Source organism: Macaca fascicularis, chromosome 14 (genome assembly GCF_037993035.2).
Source record: "Macaca fascicularis isolate 582-1 chromosome 14, T2T-MFA8v1.1".
Lineage (NCBI taxonomy): Eukaryota > Metazoa > Chordata > Mammalia > Primates > Cercopithecidae > Macaca > Macaca fascicularis.
The window spans coordinates 42497544-42518876 of record NC_088388.1 but is presented as its reverse complement, the minus strand read 5'-3'; the positions used below and the strand labels follow the sequence as shown (position 1 = coordinate 42518876).

The window sequence follows — 21333 nt, the reverse complement described above, 5'->3', positions numbered from 1 at the left end:
TGCAAATATCTCATATATTTAAGACACTTTTTATAAAAGGTTTTCCAAATTTGACAACATATCCAAAATTTTTGGGACTCTAAATATTTGAGTTATATAATGATTTGAGAAGATGAATCTTGCTTTTATATATATCAAAATACAAAAACAATTTCAACCAACTATGCTACATAAAACATTAATTTTTCTTTTATTATCTCCACAGGAAACAAAACAGAATTTTTACTCATATCAGAAGGGAATCAAAAAACATACAGATAATATACATTATATTATAGAGGTATGACATACAGATAATTAATAAAATGTTATTTTTTGAGTTTCTGTTATTAGTTTGCTTTTTAAAATTGTGCTGTAAGTTACTTTTTCTTTCTAAATGTATATTAACTTATATGCTGAATTTTGTTTATAATTTTTGATTCTCTTTCTTAAAATAGCCCCCAAGCTGTATGAACTTTAGACCCCACATAACCTACATCCAGCCCTGCTTATAATGTCTAAGTCATAAAGAATCAATACTTATTAAAAGTTGACAAGTAAAGGAAAATAATTAGGTAAGCATACTAATTATTCCAGATTCACTTAGAGATGCTAGCATTCCAAAATACCTCAGAACACATAAACACATCCACTTCACACAATTTAGAATGCAAACGCCTAGAGTTTGTACATTTGTAAGAAACGGTATTATTACTGTTAGCTTATGTAAATTGGTTGTAATAATTAGTATTTTTTCTATTTTTTTAACTTAAAAAGTTACGTTTTAAAAATTTAGTTTAGTCCTTAAAAAAACCTCTTGCATAGTAACAACAGGAACTATTATAATTAAAACTTCATTTTACACAAGGGAAAAAGGAGATTTAGCATAATTAGATAATGTTATTTTGGTAATAGAATTAATGTGAACACAAAAAAATGACCTAAAGTCTCTTGACACTAAAGCCCAGGCTTAATTCATTATTTCTTATTAAATCTAGATAGGAGAAGAAAATGCTTACTGCCAATACCATGACAGATAACAAATTATCAGGTGAAAATATTTAATTAAAAATGCTAAAATCATCTTTTGGAGTGAATTTCAAAGTTGACCGTATTATGAGGCTAGATTTATCCTTAGAGTTTTTATGTTAAATGAAGCAAGTAAAATATGGTGTTAATTATAGTCTAAAATGGTGTGAAAATGTACATTAGAGATCACTAATTCATGGGGTTTCATTAAGATCTTAGATGATTTTAATACGAAGTGAAAAACTCATCATCTTCCTAGGGGCCATAGAATTATTTTTCCCTTAAACAATTTCTCCATTTTCACATACAGAATTATCAATCGAAACGAATCTCTCCCATTCTTTGTCTTTATTTTCCTTCTTTGTATCACTATTATGATATGTATCACATCCTTGTTTATAAGAAATATTCATCTGTTCATCTATTCATTGATTCAGCAAATACTATCTGCCATGTCCCCAAGCATTGCATTAGGCACTGAGATAGAGATGTAAATAAAACCAAAGCATTAGGTGTCTATATGTATTCTTTATCATGAGAAAAAGATACACTGTGGGCTGAGACTAATCCATCCCCTCTTCTTGGTATCAAAACCTCTCTGGGATAGCTAAAATAAATTAAAGCATCAAGTGTTAAGTTGGATATTTTATGTTGAGGACAAGGTTGAAAAAAATGGGGTAGAATGTTAGGGGAGAATAAAAGGTATTTTACTATTTGTTTATGTTGAGAATAATTGTCACTGTTAGACAGTTGATGCAAAATTTTACTTTTGATGTAAATTTTGTTGGAAGATAGATATTCAACATTTCTTGCTGATATATTTGCAAACTATTTGCTCTTTACAAGAACTCTAAAGCTCAGTGACTTAGAACTTCAGTAATTTATTCTTCCTAAAGCATCTGTAGGTCAGCTGGTTCTGCTGATTGAAGCTAGACTCTGTGTGTGCTAAGCTCCAAGTTATAGATGAGTTCTATATCTTCTCTGCATATCACTTCTTCCTTCTTAGGCCAAAACTGACTGAAGCATGCTCTTTTTATAATTAAAGGCAGAAGAACAAGACCAACTATGCAAGCATATTTCAAACCTCTGCTCACCACATTATAATCTGCTAATGTGCCATCGGACAAAGAATCTCACATAACTGTATATTATGTCTCAAGAGTCAGAAAGTACGACCTGTCACCCTGAAGTCATGGCAAATAAGTGCATATTGACCTTGTTTCTTATTGTTAATAAAATACAAATATACAGTAGAAAACTGTTGTAGGCTAACTATAGCATGAATAGCCACTTAGTTGTGTCTGTATCAACATACTCTGCCTGTCTTTCATCAGATATAAGCTTTTTATGCTCCTGCACAAAGCCAAACCCTTCAGATGTGTAGTGTTCTACCATTTTTCTCCCTATTTGAGAACATTTCTCCATTACTTTTACCATCTGTCTACCATATCATAGTTCTTCACTCTCTATGGAGTCATTCTCATTGGAAATCAAATACATTACCTCATTAAAAAAATTCTTGGTCGGGCACAGTGGCTCACGTCTGTAATCCCAGCACTTCGGGAGGCCGAGGCGGGTGGATCATGAGGTCAGGAAATCGAGGCCATCCTGGCTAACACTGTGAAACCCCATCTCTACTAAAAAATACAAAACAAAATTAGCCGGACGTGTTGGCGGGTGCCTGTAGTCCCAGCTACTCGGAAGGCTGAAGCAGGAGAATGGCGTGAACCCAGGAGGCGGAGCTTGCAGTGAGCCGAGATTGGGCCACTGCACTCGAGCCTGGGCGACAGAGCGAGACTCCGTCTCAAAAAAAAAAAAAAAAAAAAAAAATTCTTCACATTTAAAAAAACTTGTCTTTATGATTTTTATTTCAGTTGTTCTCCCTGCAATCTCTCTTAAACCTATTTCAGGTTTATATACATATTACATACATAACTAGCAAGGTATAACTGTCCAAAGTCCCTCCTATCAGTATGTGTGCTAATTGTGAATTTAAAAATTTAACAGTAAAGGCAGGAAAATAAGAAGAACATTAATAATAAGTAAATGGAGAGCGTTAGTTTTTTCCACGGTCAATTAAGTCCTACAAATTTTATGGATTGTGATAGCTATAACTAAAATGTAGGGGATATGCTGGACACCAGTAGATTCCATATGCTTGGCTCTGATGGCAGATAGGAAGAATGATGAAAGATCATGAACCTGACTCAAATAGATACTCATGTGTGCAAGGGCACACGTGTGCGTGTGTGTGTGTGTGTGTATGAGTGTGCATGTGTGTGTATCATATAGATATATCCCTGTGTCTTCTAGGCATGTATCTGAGTATACAGAGAAGAGATTGAACGAATATGCCCCAAAATGTGTAACACTCATTGTCTCTGGGTGAGTGAGATGTGGAAGTACTTCTTAATTTCTTTTTCTTAATATACCTGTATTTTCTGTAATGTATATTGCTTTGTAATATACAAAAGTAAAATTTACTTATATAAAAATTTATAACATACACATATACTTAGTGGGTTGTTGATTCTTCAAACATACAAATGAGTCTATGTGGTAAACTTTATTTCAAAAAAAATGAATACAAGGATCTCTCAATTCGCATACTCTTCTTACCAAGTGACTTTGACAGTTCTTTCATAGGGAGATGATGTCTATGCTCTGTCTGTTGAGTAGGGGTAGATTTCTGACTATGGAAGAACTAAGGTAAGTGTTTAATGAGACTAAGTCATGAAAAGCATTGCAGCTTCTTGGATTTCTTAAGTCACTCTTGGAACTCAGTCAGCATGTTATGAGAAATCCCATGTGCCTGCAGAGATGCTCAAATGAAAAGAAGAAAACCGCTCACAGAATTTTACCAACCAAGTGAATAAGCCACTTTGAAAGTGGATTCCTCAGCCTAGATGAGCGGCCCATTTGATGCTGCAAAGAGGAACCTTTCTCACTGAGTTGCACAGCAGTAGATAACCAGAATCGTCGGCATAATCTGGAAATTAATAGCTTGGATATTGGAGATAAACAGATCTCTTTCCTGGCTCTACCACCTATTAGCTCTGTGACCTTATGCAAGTTTTTTAGCCGCTCTGGTTCTTCAGTTTTTTATTTATAAAATGAAGATAAGAATGATATATCTCTCCTAAACAAGTGGTGAGCATAACTAAGATAATTCATATAAACTACAGAGAAATACTTCAAGAAATTGTAACTGCTGTTTTGTTATTTTGTTGTTGCTAATGTCCTGTAATGTTGTTGGAGGAGAATGACCAGTATCACTTCTGTTCGTCATACTCACGTTTAGATTCAAACACAGCGAGACTAAAATAGGAGGGCATTTAGGTATGAGGAAGTAATAACTCTAATTCCTATCATTAATGTGCTCAGAAGCACATTAGTCTCTACCAAAAAAAATGTTCTGAGATGTACTTTGTCAACTCTCATAAGCGGCTGATTTCTCTGTTAGGTCTCTTGAGAATCTAAAGTCCTTGTTTCTTTGTTTTTCTAGCTGTATAAAAAAAGAAGAGCAACAACTCTTGAAGGAGAAAGTGATTAAAGAGAACTGATTAATGCATAAATGGTTGGGCATCAGTGACCAAGCAGGAAAGCTCTCTATGTAGAGATTTAAGAATACACACCACAATATTCTTTCTTTTCCCTTACTAGTATAATCTGCCATCACCCTGCCCACCATGGATACTCAAACAAAAACATGCTACATGGAGGCACTATAATTTAAGTGGCGAATTCCAGCACAGGTACTCTATATTTCTCCACATATAACACCTACACTTGATGTTAGGTTCTTTTTTGAAAGATATCGCAGGACTTTATATGGTTATACAGTAGACAGAAATATGATCCATGTTTTACAGTTTCCCAAGCTGATTCACTGATTTCCTGATGGACTTGGGAAAGGCAAAATGCTGTATTGCCACTTAAACAAAGCTACAGGCATGCTTGGTGCTATATGCAAAATAAGTATCTAAAAAAGCCCCTTTTTAATTGAGCGTGGGAAATTTTATGTATAAAAATAATATCCAACTTGTGACACAAAACACAGTGAGTGTGTTAGAAATTACAGAAGATTTGGAGACAGATGGAACAGAGTGTGAAATCTAGCTATATTTCCTGTAGTCTGAGTGGCCTTAATCTAGTGATTCTAATTGTAAGCATACTTTCCCTCTATAATAGGTGCAATAATCTGAAAATCTGGTCATTAAGCTAAAACAAAAGAAATTGGATAATGTCCCAACCTGGGGTGTGGTACTTAACAGATGTTTTATGGTGGTGGTCTTCTTCCCACTTTTTAACAATATTTTACATGCTGTGAGAACACCACCACACATGCAGACACACACACACACACGCACATACACACACACACACTAGAAATTTATTTTGTTGTTGTTATGGTTAATAGCTTTCCAAAATAATCTTAGATCTTTTGAACTAATCTCAAACAGACATCTTGAACATTATCTGTAATGGATGACAGCTGGTGAGTTCATTGGAAATATATTTGGTTGAACCATAGAAAATTGCTATATCGAGGTAAAAATGTCCAATATTCAACAATTTCACAGAGTTCAAGTAATCGATAACATTGCAATTGCAGATAGAAGTAAAGTTAGGGGAGGGGCATATAATGATTTTTAAATAACAAACAAGATTTGGATAAACTGATAGTGGGGACCTAGACTCTTTCTAGGGACCAAACTTGCCCTGGTCACAGAAAGACTATTCTGATGGAAGAAGTCTATTACTGCTCACCTGCTGTTTCCAGTGGCAGAAAGAATAGTCAACCATTTTTGCTAAGCCAGTATGTACATACTCCAAAAAATAAAATCACTAGATACTTATCAGGAGCTGCTTACATTATTTTTATTTATTTTGATCCACTCAGTCTCTGGGTACTTAATAGAATATTGCAAAGTCACTGATCACTTGTTATTCACAAATAATATTTGTATTTTCTTGATGGCCAGTTCATTAAGGAAGTCTCATTAAGACCATTGCCTCATTCAATCAAGTTTTCTACCATAATTTTCAAGGTATAAAGTATACTCCAGCATGATATAGGGCTAATCACTCAACTGTGTATATCAAGAACAGAATCACAGATAGAATTGTTTGGTGTATTGCATTAATTCAATATCTTAAGTGTGAATGATGGCAAGCTTTAGATAACAGGTCTGACGATGGTAGGTAATGAGGAAATTTATTGTAAGGGGGGAAATACAATGTTGATGCATGTTGCCATGTGCAGTGAAAATAATATGAGCTTTGGGGTCAGCAAATACACTATCTATATTTGTTTTATGTGTTTCCCTTAGTATACTACTTCTGAGAGATCAAATCAGCAATCAACTATTTAATAATATAATTTTAATTTAGCTTAATGATGAAACCCTACAGCTATTTTTTGTTTGTTTTTAACACAAAAAAATACAACAAGCCCTATGTTATAGAATGGATAAGGCACATTTATTTTCCTGAAGGTTTTTGAAGAATATATGGTGCATTATCTCAGAAGATTCCATTTTCTCCCTAAAACTTTCTCTGAATTTACGGCATTGAGAAGGACCCTAAATGTATATACCTGTCTACCTCAAAATGCAGCCAAAAGAAAAATGTTTGTTTTAAAGATAGATGTATTGAAGCATTCATGGGGGGGAGGGGTGCTAATTGAAAAATAAATTAGTTAATACAATCTCAGCCTTCTAACCTTATTAATAAATAATGTTATAGTATTTTTAAACAAAGTTCTGTAACTGCAGAAGTGATGCCAATTTAAATATCAATTACATTTACTCCAATAAACAATGACTTAAAAATCAATTACCACAGTAGTTTTATCAGAGATTTTAAGAGGTTATTTTAAATAGTCTATGAAATTGAAGAAATAAAAATCAAAAGTGTGAAATCTTATGTATTCTCAGATACATTAATTCATTGCTCTTAGGATAGTTTTATTTAATCAAAGCCATCATTTTCTTCTGATGTTATATAGAAGTTCAAGTAGTTATTTTCTTTCATTTATCTATCTAAGAAACCACAGAAGACCCAAAATTCGTTACAAAGTGTTAAAATTTAACAAATAATTGTTCTGTGCAATTAACTAAATTACATGATTGATTTCTTGATTAACTGTATTTAGAAGTATTTTTCCTCTTTGTACTGTGCCATTTTTTGGTCAAATTCATTCAAAAAAGTAATTCTGCATGATTCATTGGGAGAAATAGTTGTAGTTCTTGGCTTATGTGGTTGATTCATTATCATGTACATTACTTGTAATTATTTAAAAATGTGTCAAAGATTTTATTCAACTCAGTAATTAATGAGGAAACCAATAAGAAGATAAAACTATTCTCCAAGAACATTTTGAGGAATGGGTTTACATGTTGTTTTTCTTTAAACAGGACTAAGTTTTCTAGATACAAAATAGGTTAATATCTTTCAGAAAATAAACCATAAACTTCAGGATTATCTTTGCTACCAGACAGAAGAAATTTGAATCACACAAGTTTAACATCTACAACTTCCACAGTTTTAGCCCTTAGTTACCAAATATTTGCAAATACATTCCTCCAGTTACTCTCTATCTCACCACCTTATTTATCTTTCTCATGTCACTTAACATAATCTGTAATTACATGTTTATTTGTTTACATATTTAGGTCCAATAGAAAGAAAGTGGCCTATGTATCTCACCTATATATCCCCAGGTCCTAAAATAGTGCTTTGCATATAAAAGATGCTTAATAAATATCTGCTTAATGGATGGATGGATGGATGGGTGGATGGGTATATAGTATGCCATTAGTCACAATAGCAAAATCCTATGAAAGAGATTCTAGTCAGTTTTTGTTATTTGATCTGCCCTTTTAAAGACTCTGTATTAGTCTGGTTTCATACTACTGATAAAGATACTTTGAAGACTGGGCAATTTACAAAAGAAAGAGCTTTAATGGATGTAGAGTTCCATGTGGCTGGGCAAGCATCACAATCATAGTGAAAGACAAGGAGGAGCAAGTCACATCTTACATGGATGGCAGCAGACAAAGAGACAGTGCTTGTGTAGGGAAACTTCCATTTTTATAACCATCAGATTTTGTGAGACTTATTCACTATCATGAGAACAGCATGGGATAGACCTGCCCCCATGATTCAGTTACCTCCCACTGGGTTCCTTCCATAACACATGGGAATTGTGGGAGTTACAATTCAAGAAGACATTTGGGTGGGGCCACAGACAAACCATATCATTCAGCCCCAGCCCCTCCCAAATTTCACTTCCTCACATTTCAAAACCAATCATGCCTTCTCAACAGTCCCCAAAATTCTTAACACATTTCAACATTAACTTAAAAGTCCACCATCCGAAGTCTCATCTGAGACAAGGCAAGTCCCTTCCACCTAGGAGCCTGTAAAATCAAGGGCAAGTTAGTTACTTCTGAGACACAATGAGGATACAGGCATTGGGAAAGTACACTCATTCCAAATAGAAGAAATTGGCCAAAACAAAAGGGCTACAGGCCCTATGAATGTCCAAAATCCAGTGGAACTTAATCTTAATGCTCCAAAATTATCTTTGACTCCATGTCTCACTTCCAGATCATGCTGATGCAAGAGGTGGATTCCCATGGTCTTGGGCAGCTCCATGCCTATGGATTTGCAGGGTACAGCCTCCCTCCTGGATGCTTTCACAGGCTGGTATTGAGTGTCAGAGGTTTTTCCAGGTGAGTGGTGCAAGCTGTCAATGGATCTACCATTCTGGGGTCTGGAGGATGGCGATGGCCCTCTTCTCACAGTTCCACTAGGCACTGCCTCAGTAGGTACTCTGTGTGGGGGCTCCAACCCCACATTTCCCTTCTGCACTGCCCTAGCAGAGGTTTTCCATGAGGGCCCCACTCCTACAACAAACTTCTGCCTGGGCATCCAGGTGTTTCCATACATCTGAAATCTAGGCAGAGGTTTCCAGATCTCAGTTATTGACTTCTGTGCACTCACAGGCTCAGCACCACATGGAAGCTGCCAAGGCACCAACTGAGGACACAATCCAAGCTCTACATTGGTCCCTGTTGGCCCCTCTCAGTCACAGCTGGAGTGGCTGGGATGCAGGACACACAGCATGGAGACCCTGGGCCTTGCCCATGAAACTGTCTTTTCCTTCTAAGCCTCTGGGGCTGTTATGGGAGGGGCTGCCATGAAGACCTCTGACATGCCCTAGAGGCATTTTTTCATTGTCTTGGGGATTAACATTTGATGCCTCATTACTTATGCAAATTTCTGCAGCTTCCGTGAATTTTTCCTCAGAAATGGTATTTTCTTTTCTATCACATTTTCAGGCTGCGAATTTTCTGAACAGTTATGCTCTGTTTCCCTTATAAAACTGAATGCCCTTAACAGCACCCAAGTCGCATATTGAGTGCTTTGCTGCTTAGAAATTTATTATGCCAGATACCCTAAATCATGTCTCTGAAGTTGAAAGTTCCAAAATCTCTTGGGCAGGGGCAAAATGCTGCCAGTCTCTTTGCTAAAACTTAATCAGAGTCACCTTTGCTCCAGTTCCCAACAAGTTACTCATCTCTATCTGAGACACCTCAGCCTGGATTTCATTGTCCATATCATTACCAGCATTTTGGCCAAAGCCATTTAACAAGTCTCTTGGGAGTTGCAAACTTTCCCACATTTTCCTGTTTTCTTCTGAAGCCCCCCCAAACGATCCCAACCTCTGCTGTTACCCAGTTCCAAAGTTACTTCCACATTTCTGGGTATTGTTTCAGCAGTGCCCCACTCTACTGGTACTAATTTATAGTATTAGTCTGTTTTCACACCACGGGGTTCCTCTCATGACATGTGGGAATTATGGGAGTTATAATTCAAGATGAAATTTGGGTAGTGACACAGCCAAACCATATCAGACTCCTAGAAAAATTTCCCTTTTCCACTTATTCTTACCCTTACACATATTGACATTACTGGTTAGGTTAATATTTCCATGTCATAACTCTTGACCTGGAACCTTTGTGTTCATTTAAAGCAAGTCTAAATGCATTATGAAAACATTCTTTCTTTTTAAAATACGTTTAACCTTTTAAAAAACTTTTCATTTTCTTTTTAGTGGTGAGAACATGTAAGATATATTCTTTTAGTGATTTTCAATTATATAATAGAATATTATTAACTACAGTCTCCATGCTTCACATTAGATCCTCAGAACTTATTCATCTTATAACTTAACAAATTATGGAGGATTTATTCTGCTTGTTTTATGTTTTAAAATAATATCTGTGTCATTTTAATTCATGTCTATTCAGTATCATTTATACTATTTCAGAGCATACTATAAATTTCTTGAAAAATTTGAAACTCAATTGGAATTCCTTTTCAGTTTTCCCTTAGCAAATGTATAATTTGCAGTCAAAGAAGAGAGAAGAAAGTTATTTTTACTATGTATGTAAAATTTCCAGGTATAGTTAAACCATTTATACAAAGACTTCAGCAACAAAAGAAAAATGCAATCTGTTAAATAAAATGTTTTATTTTAAACTCAGAAAGATAAAAATAAAACTTAGTCTCTTTCCAACGATATCTAGGAGACTGTAAAAATTATGAAGAAAAAGTAGAGATTTTTGCTAGAAGTTTGCTAAAAGATCCTGTTCATAATATGACTAAAGCATTGTATATTTTGGTAACAGAATACATTTCAAATTTGTCCAAATAGTACATGGGATTTATTTACTAATAAATAGTCTTTAACAAACTATATATATTAAAATGTGAGCACCTAACCTTTTATTCTAGGCTGGTTTCATAAAGATTATTCTTGTTTTGTTTCATTTGGTGGAAAATTATGCTACCTTAGTGAGAAAAAGCAATAAATTACCAGCAAATAAGCTTTGGAATTTGTATATAATTAAATATACTTTTATAAGCCTATGCCAACGGATTCCTGATACTAAATAAGCTAATATTAGCCTTGCTATAAATAGGCACTACATACAGTTATGGTCCCTCCCTTTATGGAGCTTAACGTTCACTGGGGAAGGGAAAAATGCAGTCAATAAAATTGTTGACCAAGTGGGGGTTGAGATTACCAAGGTAATAGTTGAATATTGTTTGGACTTGGATTTAAGGAGGGACAAAAAGACAGGGGAAAATTTTCATTGTTTGTCCTCTTGATGGTGGTAGCAGCCCATCTGGAGCAGCTGCTGCAAGGATGCCAGCTGTAGCAGGGGAGGCATGGCCAGGGCTGCCTGCTCTGGGAACTGGGCTGGGAAAAGGTGATTCAAGTGGGAGCACCATCCTTACTGAGTTGGCGGGGTGGGAGCCCCTTGCTCCTGGGCACAGCTATAACTGCCCAGCCACAGCTCTGGACCTGGGTATCCCTGCACTCTCAGGAGCCCAGGAAGTTCCCTGCTTCCACAAGCTCAGAAGTGCCTACTCCTCCTCTCTGACCTGTCCTGGCACCCACCCTGGTGCAGAGCAAAGCTGTGACCAAGCCTGGGTGCTGTCATGACATGGCTGGGTATGTATGCACTTGGGGCAGCACTGACACACCAGCCCTTGCTGCCTGGGTCCCCTCCATACTTTGGGCTCCAATGAGTACAAAAGGGAGGCCAGGGGGCTAACAGTGGCTCAGCATGGGCCTGCAGGAACCTCTCATTGTGGCAGCATGGGCACCACAGACAGTATGTTGTTGGCAGGCAAGAGGCAGACAGGTCCCTGGGTGGGAAGGGGTGGGTACCTGGTGAACCTCCACCTTAAAGCCAAAGATGGTCTGAAACCTGCGGGCTGAACTTCCAGTTCTGGGTGAAGTCAGCAATCTGGAGTGAGAAATTCCTTATGACTTTGGCCAATTAAATGGTGCCTTTTTAGGCCCACCCATGGCCACCCGTGGACCAACACTTCCTCTATTCTGAGCCCATAAAAACCCCAGACTCAGCCAACTCAGGCACTCACTGGGACTACCTTCCTGAGGATATGAGCTATATATTTCAGGTCTCCTCTATGCTCCTGTGATTAACTGCCTGCAGATAGGAGCTATCCACTTTTGGTCTTCTCTCCTCTGATAGCTGTTTGGACACCCAATAAAGCTCTTCTCCACCTTGCTCATCCTCCAGTTGTCTTTGTAACCTCACTCTTCCTGGACATGGGACAAGAACTTGGGACCCGCCGAATGATGGGAGCAAAAGGAGCTGTATCATGTTCCTGGCCAGCTCACTAAGCTGCAGGTGATGACATGCTTCCAGACCGTGGGAGTGAAGAGTGGCAACCCTTTTGGGGGCCCAGACCTTAGAATTTCCCTAGGCAGAGCTGCTGTAAACCTATAGCCCTCTCACTCTTTGCTGGCACCAGGCGACTGGCCCATGCAATGGGAAGCAACAGTGGGGTCAGGTCAGCCCAGGAGCTGTGGGCCAGAGTTGTGTGGTGGGACTGAAAAAGCTGTTAGACAACTGGGGTGAAACATGTCCCAACACTCGCCATGCTGCAAATGTTGAGGAGAGAAGAGCTGTCACCTTTCTGGGATCCCAGACCTCAGGGCTCCCCAAGCCAGGAATGTACCATGCTGTAATACCCTCTTTGGGGCTCTGGGGTTCCTGGTGTCTCTGAGATTTCAAGTGCCACTGCATTCCCTTTATCCAGATGCTGGTGCCTGCAGTGGAAGCTGCTTGTTGCAAGTCTGGTCCAGCCACAGCCTTGCCTGGAGCTGGCACCTGTGCTGGTGCCTGGAGCTGTTCCCCTGCCACAGAAACGAGCATTCCTGGCTGAGCACAGTGGCCAGATCCATGCTTGCTTGCTCACACACCCTTTGCTGCTCTGTGCCTGGTTTGCCCTTTAGCAGACATGGGATCCAGGCCAGAAGCATGAGCCAAGTGCAGTCTGCTGGGATGAGTGGGCTGAACAAGTCAGCCAGTGTGAGTAAAACTCAAGCAGAGGCACCACCAGCCCTAGAGGTTACCAGTTGTGAAGCAACACCCTAAAGATCCTGTGACACTCTCTTGATGATCTGAAATTTGCATCTTCATGTAATTAAAAAGATAAAAATACATCCCAATAACTTTAATTTTGGCAGGTTATGAATGTGAAATTAGGGCATGGTGGCGTGCTCTTGTAATCCTAGTAGCATTTGGAAAGCTGAGGTCATGAGTTCAAGACTGCAGTGAAGTATTAATTATGAGCTCCTAAACGTTAAAATTACTGTTGATAACTGTTATAAATGCTGGTAATAACTAGCTATGTTGAAATAATTACTAAAAATGCATTAAGCATGAAATCATTATTAAGCTCAAATGGGGCATAGTCAAAAGAGGAAACATAGACATCAAAATAAGGAAAAGATGTAGTTGATATTTCTTAAATTTGATTCTAGTTTTATATGTTTTCCTTTTGAAATGATAAAAATATATCCAATAAATAAAGTTGGTAACTCTCTTTTTCTTTTGTCATATATAATAATTTTTCCAGATAAACAGTTTGTGCAAATACCATAGAATTCTAGGCAGTGAATTACTTTATTCAGGTTTCACTTTAAAACGCTTTGTTAGTATAAGAGAGATAGGTAATATATACTTGTGTATTTTTTCTCTTTTGTGTCAAGAGCTGTATAACTGATTAATTGTGTTAATGTATTAGCATTAGAACCCTGCAGAAAGAAGAGTGCTTCGTAGAATGTTTGCTTTATGAAGCATAAGGAGAAACAGATAACATGTGAACAGTGAAAGATCTTTTCCATTTAACTGTGTTCATCCTCTGATCAAAATGAATTGTGTAAAGTTGTATATTGTAATTCACCCTTAGCATTTGGAAATGTACATGTAATTTTGGTTTTGGTGCTTCATTACAATAATGCATAGAAAGGAAAAAAGGTATTTATAGAATATTGCAAAAGCAAATTTGTAGGATAAAATAGGTCTGGCCATGTGTATTAGATACTAGTTAACTCATATCATTACTTCATTGGTTCTTCACTGACTTATGTCACAAAAGCAAGTACAGAATTTTCCAGAGCATGCTTTTGGAAGAACCTGAAGTTTTATTAATTTTGTCTGTCCCATAACTTACATAACTTTAGATCATTCAGATATGGCATTTTAGTCTTGTAAATTATCAGAATAGATTTAGAACGCATAGTTTTTGAGGATAGGTTGCCTTCCTTAATGAAAGTATCATATTTTTAGTTTACAGTGGAATTGAAAGAATGGTTTACTATTTGAGCTACAATTGCAAAAGCTTTAGATAATACATTTAAACTTGGCATTAGAAAGAAAAAACTTCCTAAATAGAAAAACTTTTCAACTTGTCTATTTTTCAACTAGAAATTTATACAGTTAGAATATTTTTAAAGAAAAGGTTTTATCTGTAAGGGAAGTGCTTACCGCCAACATATTTCACCAAAGCTTAAATTCTCAAGAGGACATGTCATCCTTATAAGCAAACCATTCTGATTACATCAATCACATTATCTTACCTTAGGTGACTGACTCTCATGAGACACCAGCAGTTATGACTTGAATTGCAATATGCAAGACAGTAAAAACCATATTTTACTTTAAAAATATATTAATGTATTACTTTTCCTAATAAAATACATTGAACATTTTTATCAGTAGCCAGGAAATTATAGAACTAGGTAGTTGTATTCCTGAAGCACTTTCAGTGTTCGTGATAATTAATTTGAGAAGTAGACTCATCACATACTAGCATTGTTGAACATTCTTGTTTTCGGTAAAATTAATTTCTGACTGATTCATGAAATTAAAGATAAGGAACATAAATGCAGCTCTTTACTATATGACTCATGTAACCTATGACTTTTTGGGGGCAGTTTCACATAATGGGAATACATGAAGAAATGTTTTAAATAAAAACACATATAACTAACATTTTCTCTTAGATCTCAGGCTCTATCCCCTACTGTTTCAAAGCTCCATGATTACAAATATTTAAATAAGGTCAATGTTAGTATATTATAAAGTTATGAAGTAGTCATATACTGAAAACTAAGTTCACTGAAAAATTTTCCAGAGAGATTAGGTAGAACCTCAATTAAGATAATGTTGTTTTCCCTAAGGTTCATTTGCCTGAGATTACTGGCAATCAGGATTCTAATTTGGAACTAAATTGTCAATCCAAATGTACTAATCTGATAGACTGAGTCTCATTACCACCCTCTGCAGTGTGGCAGCCTGTTAAAGGTGAATTATATATTTCACAATCAAATGGTCCCTTATTTAATCTACCTTCAGCACTTGACTTATTTTGATAATTTTACAAATATGTAAGCGAATTAACATACATTCATTTATTCACAAAGAATTTTGAGAGTTACTAAAAGTGATCCCATTTTGGAGAACAGCTTAAAATAATTTCTAATAGGCTTTTAGAGTGGTGAGATTGCAAAAGGCTCTCTTTTCTAAAATCTTTTTTATATTTTCTAAATTTACTATACATAAATATAATATTCTGCAAACAAAATATGTTACTTTAAAAAGAAAGACTTATTTTTAATGTCCTGACTTTCAAATAATGGGACATTGTAGGGTTATGTACAAAAAAATAAAAAATTGAAAACTTTGTATTTCTTTAGCTGAAAAGAGATTATCAAGTTAAATATAAACAATGTATACTTGAGAGATTCTCACTGTCTATAAGGTTCTGATTCTGATAGATATTTAGATCAAGGAAAATTTAACATGGAACAACTTTCAAAAAATCTTAGAAACAATGAAATAAATTTTCTATTGGAGGATGGAGTATGAACTAAAGGAGTTGGCAGGAAGATCCTTCAGAATAATATTTCTGAATGATTGAAGGAAACTAGAAAGTAAGTGTGCATGTGGGTGTGTGTGAGTGTGTATGCATGTAAGATAGAGACAGAAAGAAAGAGAAAGAGAAAGAGAGAATTGGAGAATTTAAATAATGGAAGGTTTCCTTAGATTGAATCTTTAGGTTATCTGTTTGTCATTCTGAGTCATTATCTGAGTAACTCTTGAACACTGAATTACTCTATTCTTTGAATAATTGGGAATAGGCATAGATCATACTTTGAATATCTTCATTCCTTCCTCCAAGTCACAAATCTAAGACAGTTTGGCTATATAATTCTGTTTAAATTATTATGATTATTCTGAGTGGCATCAAGTCTGTAAATACAATGGAAAAACCCAAAGAGCTTCTTACTGTCTAAAGGATGATTATGAAGCTCTATGTACATAGCTCCCATACTACTTAACTCATATTACTACTTCATTGCTACTTCACTATTTGAATGGCCCACAGTTCATAATATAAAAGAAAGAGAGTCCATCTTACAAGCTGTATTGAGATTAGAGGTAATATTGGAATGCCAATAATCAGGCAGATTTTTACAATCATACGTCTAATCGACACAAGTGCCAGGCTATTAATGAACTGCACAGACTATTTAGAAGCCTAAGACTCTGTCCCCACCCTGAAAGACCTTTAAGACTAGTTGAGGAGCTTGTATCTGGTTCACTTTTTGAGAAATTGCCCATATAAATAATATGCCTCAGAGCTTTATTTGTATCTTCATGTTACATAATTAGATAAGTGAATCAGAATTTCTTTCTTTTAGAAAAATATAAAAATATTCAGCAATCTGAAACCAAAAACCTGATAAATAGCTAGCTTTTGGAATTAAGCTTATAAAATTATATGATTATTCATGATAAAATTTTAAATTTTTACATACGTTAAATAAGTTTAAATAAAATGTGTTATGAATTTAAGGATGTGTGTAGCGAAGATAATTTTCCTGTTAAGTAATGTTATAGAAATAGTTCAATGGCTTCGCCCATGGCATTTTCTTATATGTTTTTACTTTCAGTAAAATTTTATAAACATTCTGTTATTCACATATTTTTTTAAATCTTGGGTAGTTCTGCCATTTTCAACCTGTTAGAAAAATCTTGGTTGATCTTGCTTAATGATTAGCTATTCGAATCAGGTTTCTTTGTGGATTCTAATTTGCCCCTGTTTCTCTTAAAAAATATATATCTATAGATATATACTTAGATGTAAAATATTTATACACATATATATGCATATATTCAATTCATCTGGTTTTGTCAAGTTGAATTATATTTTTGCAGAAGAGTTTGTCTTCTTAAATTATTGTAGAAAATTGTTGTGATATGTAATTGTACTGTTAATAATTAAATATATCAAAGTACAAATACTTAGATATATTTAATCTGTTTAATTTGTTTAATATATTTAATCTGTTTGTCATTCTGAGTCATTCTCTGAGTAACTCCCGCATAGGTAGGGGATTGATACATATACTTACTATTTTTGGAAATTCTACCATCTCACCAACCATGGGTTAGGCTGGGCTGGTCCCACATCCTCCCAATTTTATCACAATCCTTGTCAAAAAAAAAAAAAAAACTGTTAAAAAATTGCAACAGGTTAGCTATAACCATCAACTTCCTTCATTTTAAAAGCCTAGAAAACTCATAATTCTTAAGAATAACATATTCAATTATTTTTAAATTCATTTCAGAAACAAATTTATTCGAAATGTCCAGTTTAAATGCAACTTCTTTGAATAGTACTTTCTCCTTCCTCAGCAGGGATATGGTTTAAATCAACAGTCCTCAACCTTTTTGGCACCAGGGACCAGTTACACCGAAGACAATTTTTCCTTGTACTAGGCAGTAGGGGGGATGCTTTAGGGATGGTTCAAGTGCATTACCTTTGTTGTGCACTTCATTTCTATTATTATTACATTGTAATACATAATGAAATAATTATGCAACTCACCATAATATAGAATCAGTGGGAGTCCTGAGCTTGTTTTACTGGAACTAGATGGCCCCATTTGGGGGTGATGGGGACAGTGACAGATCATCTGGCATTAGATTCTCGTAAGGTATGGACAATGTGGGTTCCTTGCATGTGCAGTTCACAATAAGGTTCCCATTCCTATGAGAATCTAATGCCACAGCAGATCTGACAGGAGACAGAGCTCAGGTGGTAATGTGAGCGATGGGGAGTGGCTGTAAGTACAGATGAAGCTTCACTTGCTTGCCTGCTGCTCATCTCCTGCTGTGTGGCCTAGTTCTGAATAGGCCATGTATAAGTGTCATTCCATGGCAAAGGGGTTGGAGACCCCTGAAATAAATTGTCCAAGAACTACATAGGTGTTCCCCATTTAAGATAACAGATAGTTAAATATCAATATGTGCGGGAAAAATTCCTGAGATTTCTTCCCACTCTCCTTTCTTCAATTTAACATTCACCCTGGAGTTAGTAAAGATCTCAGACTATATACATATGATGCTGATTATGCACTAACCAGCTGTGTTACATCCTGAAAATTGTTATCTGCTAAGCATTGTTTTCCACTTCTGTAAAACAAAAATCAAGAAATCTACCTCATGAGAGTTTTCTGGTAATACAATAAAAATAACCCTTGTGAAGAGCATAATAAACCTTTAGATGCAAAATATTAACATGTTTTGATATATTCAAAAGAATAATGATGATGATCTTCTAACTAAAAGTAACAATGAAAATTTTCCTATTGTGAGGTAATACACTGACCAATCCATACCATATTTCCACCTCTTCTTATCAATGATTAATTTCACTTCTTTTACTTCTAATTTATATTGTGAATTCTCACGAGTTTTGTTAGCAAGAACTCTTATCCTTCTCTCTGCTCACCCTTAGGTACCTCAGGGCCCTCTAACCAATATCAACTTTCTGGGACCTAAATGTTTGAGGTCCGCACCAAACTGAGTGTGACTCATATGAAAAAAAAAAAAAAAATGTGGCCTTAAGTTATCTCTTTTGAGTAGATGTATCTCTTTCCTAACTGATAGATCCATTAAATCTCTCTCCAAAATATTTCCACTTCTCAAACATAGGGGGACACTACTCATATTACTTGATGAAACACATATTTTTTATTATGTCCCCTCTAAAAAAGAGATGATTGGCAATACAAACAGGAAAGCTTATGTGAAGACAAGACCATATATCCCTCATCCCTTTTCTGTGATAAGATTAATCTTTAGTGACATTATTTATGAGCTTATGAAAATTTGTCATTACTTGGAAATTCTTCCTGCAAGTTCAATACCTTCAAAACCTTCATATTTCTGTGCTTCTCTTAAACAGGAAAACAGAATTCCCACTCAAATGTTTTGGCAAGGACTGCTTTGGAGCCATTATAAGATGCCATCATAGTTGTGAGTATTATTTTTATTCATTCTCAATTCTGTTCTTCTTCTAATTGATAGCAGTACTATTTCCAAACATTTTCTTTCATTAAAGAGTTTAAAAACTGATTACTGTTATGTAAGGTGTAACTCTTCACAGGTGTACTTTGCAGTTGCTCACTTTCTGATAATATACACAAAGTGTCAAAATCCTCACACCCAGATTAGAAATTCTAGAATTTAAGGATTTTGTTTTAAAGCTACAGGGCTATTCATTTTCTTACTAAATCAGTTATGACCCCAATACATATTGTGATTAATGTTCTCATATCATCATTATTTAGAGTTTAGAGACAGACAGAAAATACTTCTCCACATATCAATGAGATTATATGGTCTTCCTGTGTTTAGCTTATTTCACTTAGCACAAAGTCCTCTAGGTTCATACTTGTTGCAAATGACAGAATTTTCTCCTTTTTTGAGGCTGAATAGTATTTCATTGTGAAAATACGTATATCAAAACATCATATTTTGCCCCATTAATGTATATGATTATTATTTGTCAATGATAAATAATATTAATAATAAATACTTCTCATGTCTGTGCTTACTAAAGTTTGGTTGAACTATAAACATTCTTTGAAGATGGGTCTAGTGTCAGTTCAGAGATGTAGAGAGCTGGAAAGAGCATCACTTCCACACTTAAAAACTGTAAATGAATGATTTTCTTGAACTCAACATAAAGCTGAAGTCAGAGGGCTACCCTCTAACTCAAAATCTGGGAAGTGGCAGAGCCTAAAAGAAGACACATGCCCTGAGCATTTTCTTACCTGAGGTAAACGCTGTCATGCCATATAAAGTGATAACAAGAATTCAGCTAAAATTTTTAAAGCAAATGTCTAAAAGTTCTAAGTAGGATGAAAGCCTTTCAGGACTGTAGATACAGATGAATTACACTCTGTTGTGAACTTTCCTCTGTAGATGTCCAAGCACTTTTACGGAAGAGTAGGGAGAACCATGGTAAAGCTGCTCTGGTGGTATTTTAACCTTTGTGGGCCATATGATCCTGGTCACACCTACTTATCCCATCCATTGTATCTGAAAAGCAGTTGTAGACTTCTTGATACATGGATGTGACTGTTTTTGAATAAAACTTCATGGATTCATACATTTGTATTTCATGCAATTTCTATGTTTCACAAATATTGTTTCTTTTGATTGTTAAAACCATTTTAAAATGTAAAATAATTCTTAGCTTCCATCTGTACAGAAACAGGTAGTAGATTGGATTTGGTCAGTAGGTTGTAGTTTTCTGACTCCTGGTGTAGGAGATAAAGTTTCTCCAACATCTGAAATATTCACATTCTAAAAAGAAATGTGTAAGATCCTCATAATTTTCTATTATTGCTGTAACCAATTACCACAAATTGAGTGACTTAATGTAACAAAAATGTATCATCTCACAGTGCTAGGGGTAACAAGTCCAGGCACCATGTAGCTCACTTGAGATTCTCTGCTCTGGGTTTCACTGGGCTGAACTCAACATCAGTAGGGCTGATGAAGGCTTGAGAGAAGAATCTGTTTCCAGGCTTATTTCAAGTTCTTGTCAGAATTCAGTTCCATATAGTTGTAGGATTGAGGTCCCTGTTTTCTTGCTGGCTGTCAGCAGGAAATCTCTCCAAATCCTAGACGAGAATGGAACCATTCAAGTCTAGCAACATCAAGTCAAATCCCTCACACACTTCAAATCTGACTCCTGCCTTACCTCTCTGAAGCATCTCTTCTTTCTTATCTCTTTTCATTTCTCTGAATTATTCTTGCACTTGGATTTTTTTGGCAAATCTAGGAAAATCTCTCTCTTAAAATTTGGAGTTACCAAAATTAATTCCATCTATAAATTTCCTTTTGTCTTGTAAGGTAACACATTCACAAGCACAACCCTGGAGATGAATAGAAATCATGAGAAGAGAAGCAGATGTCAAAAATTCCATGACGCCACCACAAGCTAGTCCTCCAATCTTGTCAAGTTGTTGAGAGATCCAATCCTTTCACCTCACCCTTTTCTTATAACAGCATCTCTCTGCCTAAAGAGAAGTAAGCACAAACATGTAAACTCCAATAAACCCTTGTA

General features: G+C 35.8%; 1 long non-coding RNA gene across 4 annotated transcripts in view; it reads left to right on the top strand.

Moving 5' to 3' along the window:
- The window catches only part of LOC102139027 (uncharacterized), a 352230-nt gene extending 343319 nt beyond the window's left edge, over positions 1-8911 (top strand). For 3 of the 4 annotated variants that reach the window (XR_010580858.1, XR_012422769.1, XR_010580860.1), the window contains one exon: positions 8623-8911. This is a non-coding gene — a long non-coding RNA (uncharacterized lncRNA). Of the gene's footprint in view, positions 1-205; positions 321-8622 lie in introns of those variants that run through there. The other variant, XR_010580859.1, reaches the window with a different exon arrangement.
- The last annotated feature ends 12422 nt before the right edge of the window (positions 8912-21333 follow it).